The following is a 12136-nucleotide window of genomic DNA, read 5'->3' on the forward strand; positions in this document are numbered from 1 at the left end:
TTATAGTGACTCAGTTACTGTCAAATTCTAGGGAAAAATTAGATGTAGCTTATATATTCTTCTATTCATTTTGTACTATAAATTGAGTAGCTTCCAGTTTACAAACAAAAATTTTGTTTATAGATTGAAATAAATAAGATAGTCCTTAAGCTACATATGTTCCCACCTTTTGAAAAAGGAAATATTCCTTATATCTAAATCTTGTTCTTTATAAATCTATAATTCACAAATGCCCTTTGAGATATATATCCATATTTTAAATCTGAGAACACAACTCAAGGTCTATTTGTATACATGTTTTAGGTCAATTTTATTAATTTCTTCCCCTCTCTATTGAAGTTAAGACTCAGTATAACCCTGAAAAAAAGGCAAACTGATACTAAAAAAGTTTAAAGTATTAGTATAATATTGCCAAAATAAAGTCAGAATCTAGCACAGGGTATTTTGATGTTTAAAACATAAATATGAATGTGTAATAAAGTAATAATGTCAAAGAAATACATAAAATCATCAAATAGTCACGATATAAAACAGAAATTAAACATTATTCTCAATTATTGGAATTATTATATAAAAATAATTCTGCAACCAAAACCAAAATATACCTTGTATTCTTGCTTTAAACTTTACATTGTATTTTAATCAAGATTTTTAATTCCACATTATTAATTCTGGCTCAGCATTCTGGGTGCTTTAAATTATTAATGGATGGCAGTGGGCAAATGAAAGCTCAGAACTCTGAACACTAGAAACTTCACCAAAAATATAGCTGTACACAGTCAAATTTCAATCTTCATTTTGCAATTTAAGAAGACAATGAAGACATAATACATCAATTCCCCCACACACACCATTTCTTAGCAGACAAATTGAAGGAACCTCAATAATTTAGCAGCTGGAGAGATTCAATTATGAGGGAAGATTAAGAAACTAAATATGTATAACTTGGTTTAGTCACAACAACTGAGAGGGGACATGGATGACTGTTGTCATATTTGAATGAGATATTCAAAGATACAAATTAATGGTTTACCGCACAGTAATAAATAGGCAATAGCAATTAAAGGAGACATTCAGACAAAAAATCAATAATAAGTAATTTTATGAAAAATTTTTGTGTGTGTTGTAGAACTAGACTTCTAAAAAATAAAAACTGATTGATATAACATTCTGGCATGGATCAAGCTTTCTTACTTTCAAAGGCAGCCAGTTTTATAAATAAGTATATATGTATATTTTTTTCTTTTTGGTAATCGACATGCTTAAACATTACACATAACGGTTTTCCACTTTGACTGTTATATTAAAATATTTAACATGGCATTCTTTCAAGATTAAAAGTTTGTAGTTAATACAACTTGGCCAATTCTTTTTTACTTTATTTTAGTTATCCAAAAATAAATACAGTAATCAGCATAAAATTTGTCAGCCCTCACACTTAAGCTTAAAAATGAAGGTGTGCTTGCTGGACTATTAGCTAATGGTATGTAAACTAAGGATCATAAAACACAGTAAGTCACCGAATTAATCCAGCATTTCTTTCTCAGAGGTATTAGCTTCAATCTCATTTGCTCTTTTAGTGTTCTGGAAAAGGGTGGTAAATATGACGCTTGTTACATTTGACATGTGTTTAGGGATGATGATTTATTTTAAAAAATAGGTTACCTAAAAAAGTCTTGGAAAGTAAGGATAGAAATTGAAATGTGGGGATGCCTGGGTTGCTCAGCAGTTGAGCGTCTGCCTTTGGCCCAGGCAGATGTGATCCTGAAGTCCCAGGATCAAGTCCCACATTGGGCTCCCCTCAGGGAACCTGCTTCTCCCTCTGCCTGTGTCGCTGCCTCTCTCTCTGTGTCTCTCATGAATAAATAAATAAAATCTTTTAAAAAAGAAATTGAAATATGAAAAGAAACAATGTATTAAAATGCTTCTCATAAAAGATGATAGCAAAATTGGTAATGCAATACAGGGCTTAGCTACCTGGTTACTTCCTAGATCCCTTAAGCTTTATTGGTAATGTTGCATGTATACACAACTCAGGCTGTGTCAGTTTGTTCTAGCTGCCTGAACATCAAATATGCTTGGGGAAAAAAAAAATCAAGAATCAATAAGACTACAGAACTAAGGATTTTCTTCTACAAGAAACAATTGGTACAATTTACATAAAAGTGGCTACAAATGGCACTCAAAACCAGTAGAAGATTAAATGACAAAAACCCGAACATCGCCAAATGTGGTGAAGAGGTATAATACTGCTACATAGAATGACTATAATTTATCTCTTAGAGGAGTAGGTGCTGCTTCTCTGCAGAAATGCTTAAAGGTCAGTAGCCTCATGAAAACATTCTTACTTTGTGCCTACATTCTCAAATGCATTCAAACTTTTCATAGGGGGTTACAGCAGTTTTCATTCACTCAAGGGGTGCCTCCATGGGGTTTGGAACCCCCATAGAGCTGGAAAAACCATGGCGAGCAAGACAAATGAGAATGTGTACTCACACAGTTCCCTGCCTAGTGGGGAGTTCAGACAATTACACAAGGGATAACAATAAGAAATGATGAGCATGGCATCGGGTGCTGGAAAACCTATAGCAAGCTAGCCTTGTGAATCCAAAGATCAAGGAAGGCCTTCCTGGAAAAAAAAAAAAATGTTGGTAAAATAGAAACCAAAAGGGATCACTGGCTCTTCAAGTGAGACCTAGTATAAAATCTGTTAGAATACTACATACACACAGGAAAGAAAAGAAAAGAAAAAAGAATAAAAGAAAAGAAAAAAAAGAAAAGAAAAGAAAAGAAAAGAGAAAAGAAAAAAAGAAAAAAAAGAAAAGAAAAGAAAAGAAAAGAAAAGAAAAGAAAAGAAAAAAGAAAAGAAAAGAAAAAACAACAACAAAAAAGATGTTTGAATCTAATTTTGTTTCTGAAGATTTAACCAGTTAGGTCAATCAGATAATAAATGGCTTATTTATTAGATACACTTATCTCTGAGCTTTAATAGCTAGAAGATTTCCATACTCTAAAGAACCTCTTTCTTTAATTTCTCTGATTACTTCCCTGAGCTAGATCATATTCTAATTAGAAAGTATTCAGTAACAAACACAATATGTTTGTGCCCACACAACAGATCTTTTCCAGGTTAGGAAAATTTGAGAAAGAAAAGAAAAGAAATTACTCAAAAAAGCTTAGGGCATTAACTTGCAAGAGTGAATCACAAAGTTTAGGTGCATGAAATTCTCTAAGGTGCTTAATTAAAAAAAAAAAAAATGGGATTTCTGCACCCACACCACTCATACTGAAATTCTGATTCAGGAGATCTGGGGCTGGGCTCAATCCTTTGTACTTTTCACTAGAACCCAGAGTTATTTTGATGCATGTGTTCCAAATCCATACGATGAGACATTAGAGGTCGTGCTACATATAAAGATAGAAGCTGTTATTGGGGACAGCAGAGATAATTCACTTGCTTCTCCTTTCCTTCATCAAAGTCCTATGCAAGTCACAGGAAGAGAAGAGGCTTCTCTGTACATACCCTAAATCCTATTCATAGGAAAGAAGAGAGAAAGAACAGTACTTCCCAAGCCTGGCTGCACATCAGAATCACCTGGGGAGCTAAAAAGCAGACTCATTCGGGCCCTATCCCTGGAGACTGATTGCTTTGGGTAGGTTCTTGGCAGTATTTTAAGTCCCCTTGCTGATTTTAATATGCATGGTGTTGAGGGTGAGGGGCAAAGCACAGGCCAAAGGTAAGGGAAACTATCAGCATTCGCTACATGATAGTTTCTTTGCCAAAAGCTCTAATTTGTTTAATATCCACATCATTTATGATATTAATAGTAAACCTAAAGGTTGATGACTCAAAGGTACAAAGAGAGAGTCAGGATTACAATTTGGAGCTGCTTAATTTAATGTTCATGCTTATTTTTAGCTTGTTTTGTTTCTAACCCCAAGACAAACTACTTTTGATTTTTAAAAAATAGTTAGCCTGCAATCTGCTACAACCCTAGATCACCTCTCTGGTGCTAAGTTATGGTTTTGCATGCTGGTATGGTCTACCAGTCAAAATTTCCTGTTTTAAAGATGTTATATAATTTTCTGTTGCATAGTGCTTGGCATGTACTCAGTAATGTCAGATTTTTAAGTGGCATCTTTAGTAGCGTTTTTTTTTTTTTTTGGCAAGAATATGGATATTTGTTGTATTTTGAACTTAGTTGCATTCTATAAATGTCACAAATAGAAAAATGAAACTGTTGACACTAGGGATGGCAAAAACTAAAGCAAAGATAGCATTATTAGGCAGGCCGGATAAAGAATATTCTTAGTCTCCAGTGCACATTTCTTTGACATTAATTTATTGTACGTTATGGAAACTGCCAAGAAAAACAGTAAACCAAAGAATACACATAATATTGTGGAACTATATGCAACTGATGTTTGGGTCCTAATGTGTGGTTTAGTATGTGAAGAACTAAAGAGAACTTTGAAGTTATTGCTTTAAACATGATTTCCCTGCAACCTAAAGGTAAACTACTCTCGTCCATCTAACTTTTGATAAGAACACAGCTTGCTAGGGAAATGTTAATCAAGAAAAATAGCAGTTATTAAATTTCTACTGATATTAAAAAACAACAGAAAGATATCATCACCGTCAACATTATTGCAACATTCTACTCAAGTCCCTTGCAAAGGCTAGTATTTGTTGCCTGTCTTCACCAGTGGACTGTAAACTCATAAGCCCAGATAACCTGTCTATTCTATTCAATTCCATATTCCCAGTGCCTAAAGCAGCACTTATCACAGAGCATGTGCTCTGAAAATATTCAACCAACAAATAAAGGAAAACATGGAGGAAGCATTATCTTTGATGTTAAAATTTATTTTTTCCCAAAATTGCAACCTCAAGTGGCCTAAAAGAATACATTGAGCTAAAAATTCTTCAGAAATGTATTCTAATTTTTATTTTAATCTAAGACATGATGCACATACATATGGTAAAATTATACCATAGCTTGAGATAGTTTTTGTTTGCCAAATCCCCTTATAGAAGTCTATTACTAAACTTTCAGACATTTGACTCTCACACACCTCTTAAGGTCATATCCCATAACAAGGAAAGACAGTCTCTTCTTCCGGGGGTCTGACAACCGTAAAGCTGGTGAAAAACTCTTGAAATACTGGCAACAGACTTCATAATGGGAGTAAATAAAATAAGTGTATTATCGGTTGTGTGATACAGAACACTATTAAGATAGATTCTGGAGTTACCAACATGTGAACACGGGTACTTAGAGAACACTGCAAAGGGTTTGGACACGAAAATAAAACTAACTGATAGAGTCTAATAGCTTTTAAGGAGAACTTGTGCCTGATGCCAAAAGAACTAGAATTTTCTCAGGGAGTTATGGGTTCCATTTGAGCCATTGAGAATAAAAGAAGAAAAAAATCTAATAAGGTATCTGAGATGCATTTACAAAGTGTACTCCCTAACTCCTACTGTTTCAAACCTTCTCCTCCTCCCGACTTTCCTAGTCATGGCATCAGCAGCTAAGATTGAAATTTTGACGTCAGGGTACCTGAGTGGCTCAGTCAGTTAAGCATCTGCCATTGGCTCAAATCATGATCCTAGGGATTTGAGATCGAGCCCACATCAGGCTCCCTGCTCAATGGGGAGTCTGCTTCTCCCCCCTCCCACTCCTACTTTCCCATGCTTGTGCTTTCTGTCAAATAAATAAATACAATCTTTAAAAATTAATTTTATTGTCCACACTATGCCCTGGTGTGCTTTACCCTTCTCTATGTGATGGATTCTATCACAAGAGAAAATCCACATGCCACCATTTCTAGGACGCCACCACTTTGGAGTCACAGTACAAATAATTCACTCCATTCTTATTCCCCTTCACTTATAGAGTCCAGGTTCACATCCTGATTCTATCACTTGTAACCTTGACATCCTTATGAAAGTATCTATACTCTTGAATTCCCTAAGAACATGCCTAACTGAATTGTGAGGATTACAGGCATTTAAAAAAAAATTATTTATTTGTTCCGGAGAGATACAGAGAGAGAGAGAATGGCAGAGACACAGGTAGAGGGAGAAGCAGGCTCCATGCAGGCAGCCTGACGTGGGACTAGATCCCAGGACTGCAGGATCACACCCTGGGCCGAAGGCAGGCACTAAACCACTGAGCCACCCAGGTATCCCAATTATAGGCATTAATTCAAGAAAAATACTTACAGCAGGGCCTGGAAGCTAGGTATTTAATAAATAATATTTTAAAAAATAATCTACAGTCTCCTTCATATTACATTGCCCTATAATTTTTACCATGTAAGATAGTCTTTCCATGCTAGACTGTAATGTTGGAAAAGGCAATGTTTTTTTTAATTAGATTTCTAGTATTCAGAATACCTAGTATAGTTCAATTTTCAACATTTATTGAATGCCTATTATTTATATAATTTGGTACCTTACCTGGATTTATAAAAAGATAAATTGCCCCAATCATCAAGTAGCTTATAATGTATTTGGGGAAGTAAACCATACATAGAAAATTAGGAATTAGGCTGCTTTCACGATCCAAAGCCAAATGAGTTCTATGACCAAAGACAACGTGAAATGTGAAAGGTCAAGGCAGGCATAATCCTTGAGGACAGAAAAAATAGTTCTTCTTGTACAGAAGAACTTGGAAGGGGTGTTAAAATGATGGTATATATTAACCATTAGGTGAGCAACACAGCAGAATGGCACGGAGATAGGGACGGACAGGCCAAGATCAATGTGGCTTAATGATGGTTCTTATAGGAGAACAGTAAATGTCGGGGGTTGCAAATCACAGTTCCTACAGGCAGGTGATGTGAGTCAAGTGGGCCAGGTATAAGGCAGAAAGAGTATGAGGTTATGGCAAGCTAGATGGCCTACTCCCCTGAGTAAAGGAGACCGTAAACTCCCAGTGATGACTATTGTTTCATTGAAACGGGTAACAATATTGCCAGAATACGTGCTTTTTTAAAAAATGAGATCTCTTCTGATTTTCAACATTTTAAAAACCACTCTGTACATCAAACGAATTACACTTGCCAAAGACTGATGGCTTTGGCTGCTAATTGGTAACCTCTGGAAAAGTCTGAATTTGCCATATGCAGGTCTAACTGCCAGGTGAGACATTTATAATTCATATATTAGTAGGAAACCGTCAAAGGTTTTTTGAGAAGTGTTATATACTCAGAAATATTTTAAGCAGATTGTTCCAGGAAACTGTTTGTAAGATGGATTATTGAAAAGAAAAGTCAAGCAAAATGTCCAGTTTGGAAATGAATGTTCAGTAATACAGGTTAAAGTATTATGGGCAAAACTACAGTGTTAGTTGTGGAACTATAAAGAGAGTGATCTAAGGTTCAAAGCAAACCACTTGAGCCTGTCTCTAATTTTAGCTGATTCAAATTAGCAGAACTTGGGCAGGCAAAAAACTAATTGCTCCCATTTCTCTTATTTCTCCTTTAATCAAGAGATCTACATAAGTGAGCTCATTAAAAGAAAACCCTGTCTCACCAAATGAACCTTGCCATTTTGTGTAATAATTATAGCACAAAAGGAAAGGTTAATCTGATTATACATAATAGGATAAACAGAACATTTTCAACATCTGTGCTAAGTAGTCCTGAATGTTTCTTATATGTCCTCAAATAAGTACAATTACTTATGATTTTCAGTAAAAGTCATCTTTGCACTTAGGCTTTTGAAAATTAGAAGAGTATAAATAAGCAGCTATCATACCCAACGTAAGGACAGACTATCATACTATAGCACGTAAGGTGTTAGAAAAGGGACCTCTTGGCTAAAGATTTTGCAAGCTGTTACAAAGACATCCATGAAAGACAAATATCTGTGCTTACTGTTCAGTGATAAAGCATAATTACCTGGCGTTCCCTCTCCAGGGTGTTAAATTAAAAAGCAATGGTTAATCTATGGCTCATGTTAGTCTGTTTTTATGTATTAATAACACAATGATTATGGGTAATTCTCTTCCTTATGAAATTAAAACTTTCACAGGAACATCGTTCAACTCAGCGATGATTTGCATTACTCCCAATACAGACAGAACACCATTATGGATGCGTGCCAAGGCACTTTGGTTTGCTGGCTCGCTCTCTGAGTTTCAGAGAGATATTATTTTTAATTTTGAAGCCCTTTCATTCAACTCCCACACACCAAACCCTGTCTTGGGTCTCCTGAAATGAATTCGGCAGCCAGAAAAATCAACTAAGATCATCTCATCCTGAATCACATTCTCCCATTTGGCACTTTCCCCAGTGGTGTTGCTGAAGACGTGCGTAGAATAAACCAGGGTGCACGGAATGGGGTGATACTGGCTTCACACCTTGCTCACTTGTAAATGAGCTGGTTATGTTGGTTTTGGGGAGTAACTCAATTTCCTCAAATAATTTTTCCTAAGCTATCCTGCTATACTCTGATGTATGAAAATTCTTTGTTACAAAGGATATTTGAAGTTGCCACTCCTATTCTATCACTTAACATTTCCTCCTTCATATTTTGCCAATTCCTTCCAGTTCTTCAGTGATTCTGATGAGAGATTTTACACATAGCTTACTGGCAGACATTCAGGCTCAGTGAAAAAGAAGCCAAGTTAAGTAGTCCATTTTGATGAGAGAAAATGAAAAATGGTGAACTCAAAGAATTGTTAATATAATGTTCTTGGTGAATAACTTATTTGCATTAATGCTTAGATCAGGAATATTTTTGAAAGTACGTGTAGTGCCGTGACGTATCGGGATTTTATTCCATTGTGTTTCTGTTCTGTTGCATTTACTAACTTTTCTCTTATTCAAAATGGCATCAGTTAAAATGCTTTATTAACCAGAACTTCTAAAGTTATAACAGTGGTTTTTAAAAAAAAAATCAACTTGAAACACAATACAATGTTTTGAAGTGCCTTCTGAATTATCAAAGAAGTATGTATACTTTCATTATCTAATTCATTTTATTCAGTGTAACACATAAAACCCTCCAGGGTACTTGAATCTGAAATTTAAGCTTTAAACTTTTCTTAAACCCCTTAGAGAACCATGTAAGTTCAATTGCTTCTTGTTCCCTACTGCTACCCAGTTGCAGCCCACCTCTTCATCCCCTAGGCGTTATATAACATGCATAATGCATATTGAGCTTGCATTTTATCTCCCTGTTAAAAATAAGCTTAGTAGTCATCCCAGACTCGATGCCTGAAATTATCTAATTGATATTTTCTTCCCAACATCATTACTGTCCTGTCAGTAGCCTCTTCTCACCACACGCCTTTCTCTATAAGGATCCACCCATGTCTTACCACATCATTAACCATTATCTAGTGTAATGGACTAGATCCCTATATGATCTCTGGCCCTTTGAGCTCCAAATTCATGTTCTCAGTTGCCTATTAGACATAATCACTGAATACCCTCTGATGAGTCAAACTCAAAGGACATAAAATTGAGCCCCTTATACTCTTTCATTTTAAAGCTGCATATTATGGAGTATACTGGTTATGTGGAAGGGTATACATTGTTTAACCATAGCATGTGCTCTTTTGGTAGTTTACCAGATGCAAGCACCAATATAAGCTGCTTCTATGTACTATTTCATTTAATTCTTACATCAACTTATGAGAAAATGCATAAATGCATTAATAACTTCATTTTACAGGGACAACCAAGGCATAGTGGTCAACATTCTGAAAGCCATATTTATGGCAGATGGTTGTGCCAGTATTTAAATAGGTAGTTTGACTCTGGAACTACTATATTTAAACATATTCTTTGCCCTCTATAATCATGAAAACCTGAGCTTGAACCCCAATTTCTACTGTTTATTATGAATAATCAGATTTCTTCATAGAGTTGATGTGAGGAAAGCCCCTTATACAGGGTTATTATCCCTTCCATTCTACCTGACATTTCCCAGTTTTAGCACTAAATGATCTATGTCTTAAGAACCTCCTGAGTCCTGGACAAATCTGGAAGTTAGGACGCTCTGCCTTTACATTTGGGTGGTGTTTAAAGGATTGTTTTTCCTCCTCAAATTCATTTAACTAACACATTGTGGCAATGCTACTTCTGTAAAGTTCTTCCACCAATTCCCTTTAAGAATAACTTTATAGCTGCCATTTAGTGCTCACTGTGTGCCAGGCACTATTCATTAACTCAAATGTTATCTTTATGTCACAGACGAGATACAAAATTTTGGAGAACTGAAGCATCTTTTCCAAGGCTACACATCTTGTAAGCAGTGAAGCAGGAACTGAAATGGAAGTCTATTTGTCTCCAAACAGATTCCATGCTTTTAAGCCTCCCTCCATATTTATCACAGTTCTGCTGAGCTAATCATGACATGTCTGTTCTTAAAATACTTGCTGGCTACCTAAACAATATGACTAGCATTCAAGGCATATTACAATCTCTCCCAACCTACCTGTTAGCTTCATTTTTTTAACTTAGCAGTAATGGACAACATGGATAGATCCAGAAGGTACTATGCCAGATGAAGTAAGTCAGACAGAGAAAGACAAATACCATATGATTTCCTTTAATGTGAAATCTGAAAGTCTAAGGAACAAACAAAAAACAGAAACAGACTCAAATATAGAACTGAAAGTCTAAGGAACAAACAAACAACCAAAAAGAAACAGAAACAGACTCAAATATAGAACTGGTGGTTGCGAGACAAAAGAGGGGTGAGGGATGGGTGAAATTGGTGAAGAGGATGAAAAGGTACAAAATTCCATTTGTAAAATAAAAAAGTCATACAAAGAGGGTAGCATAGAGAATATAGCCGATAATACTGTGATAATGTTGTATGGTGACACATGGTAACTACACTTATGATGGTGAGCACTGAGTACAGAAGTGTCAAGTCATTACGTTGTATACCAGATACTAATATGTCAACTATACTTCAGTAAAAAAAAATTAAAGATATTAAAAGGGACTCTTTGTCCCTTACCTGTCTCCCAAATCGAGTCCAGACTCCTTGGGGGGCTCTGCAGGACTCATGACAAACTCTGTTTGCCGTCTCCTTCCTCCTCCTGGCAAACACTGCCCTCCTTTTGTTGGTCGTGTAACACCTCTTGTGATTTCATGCCTCGCCTTTGTTTCTAACACTCCTCTGGCCTCAACCAGTCTTCCCCTCACTCTCCTGCTTTGCCCTCAAACCCCACTCAGATGCCATCTCCCCAGTGAGGTCATAATGAACTGAGACAAGGGTCAGAGCCAGAGAAGGTTGGGGCACAAGGGTCAAGGTACTGGGGCCTTCAGCCGTCACAAAGCTTTAGGGAGACAACTCAGCTCCAAGCCAATAGGTTATTCGTTCTCAGGAAGCTGAACGATGGCCTATGCTTCCAAGCAAGAATGAATCTCTAGGGCAGCCCTGGTGGCCCAGCGGTTTAGCGCCACCTTCAGCCCAAGGTGTGATCCTGGAGACGCAGGATCGAGTCCCATGTTGGGCTTCCTGCATGGAGCCTGCTTCTCCCTCTCTCACTCTCTAATAAGTAAATAAAATGTTAAAAAAAAGAAAAGAATGAATCTCTAACAGTGATGGAAGAAGACTGAGGGGGCGCCTGGGTGGCTTGGTGGCTCAGTGGTTGAGCGTCTGCCTTCGGCTCAGGGTAGGTCCCTGAGTCCTGGGATCGAGTTCTGCATTGGGCTCCCTGAAGGGAGCCTGCTCTTCCTTCTATGTCTCTGCCTCTCTCTTTGTGTCTCTCATGAATAAATAAAATCTTAAAAAAAAAAAAAAACTGAGAAAGGAAAGAAGTTCACCTGGACAAAAAAAAATCTATATCTATATCTATCTATATCTATCTATCTACCTATCTATCTATCTATCAGCAAATAGTTGTATTGAAATTTAAGTGTGCTTGAATGAATAAAGTCCAAAATCTTTAGAATAACTCTCAGGGGGATGCCTGGGTGGCTCAGCAGTTGAGCGTCTGCCTTTCACTCAGGGCGGGATCCCAGGGTCCTGGGATTGAATCCCACATGAGGCTCCCTGTGAGGAGCCTGCTTCTCTCTGTGTCTCAGCCTCTCTCTTCCTGGGTCTCTCATGAATAAATAAATAAAATCTTAAAAAAAAAAATAACTCTCACGATCTTTCATG

The 12136-nt window shown here is 36.6% G+C and overlaps 1 protein-coding gene and 1 long non-coding RNA gene across 4 annotated transcripts in view; both read right to left on the reverse strand.

Moving 5' to 3' along the window:
• The window catches only part of LOC140611943 (uncharacterized), a 106465-nt gene extending 95291 nt beyond the window's left edge, over positions 1-11174 (reverse strand). For all 3 annotated transcript variants that reach the window (XR_012013255.1, XR_012013256.1, XR_012013257.1), the window contains exon 1: positions 10988-11174. This is a non-coding gene — a long non-coding RNA (uncharacterized lncRNA). The remainder of the gene's footprint in view (positions 1-10987) is intronic.
• LRP1B (LDL receptor related protein 1B) overlaps positions 1-12136 on the reverse strand; it is a 1825680-nt gene that overhangs the window by 1383039 nt on the left and 430505 nt on the right. The gene's annotated exons all lie outside the window — the stretch shown is intronic.

This window comes from Canis lupus, chromosome 20 (genome assembly GCF_048164855.1).
Source record: "Canis lupus baileyi chromosome 20, mCanLup2.hap1, whole genome shotgun sequence".
In the NCBI taxonomy this organism is placed as follows: domain Eukaryota; kingdom Metazoa; phylum Chordata; class Mammalia; order Carnivora; family Canidae; genus Canis; species Canis lupus.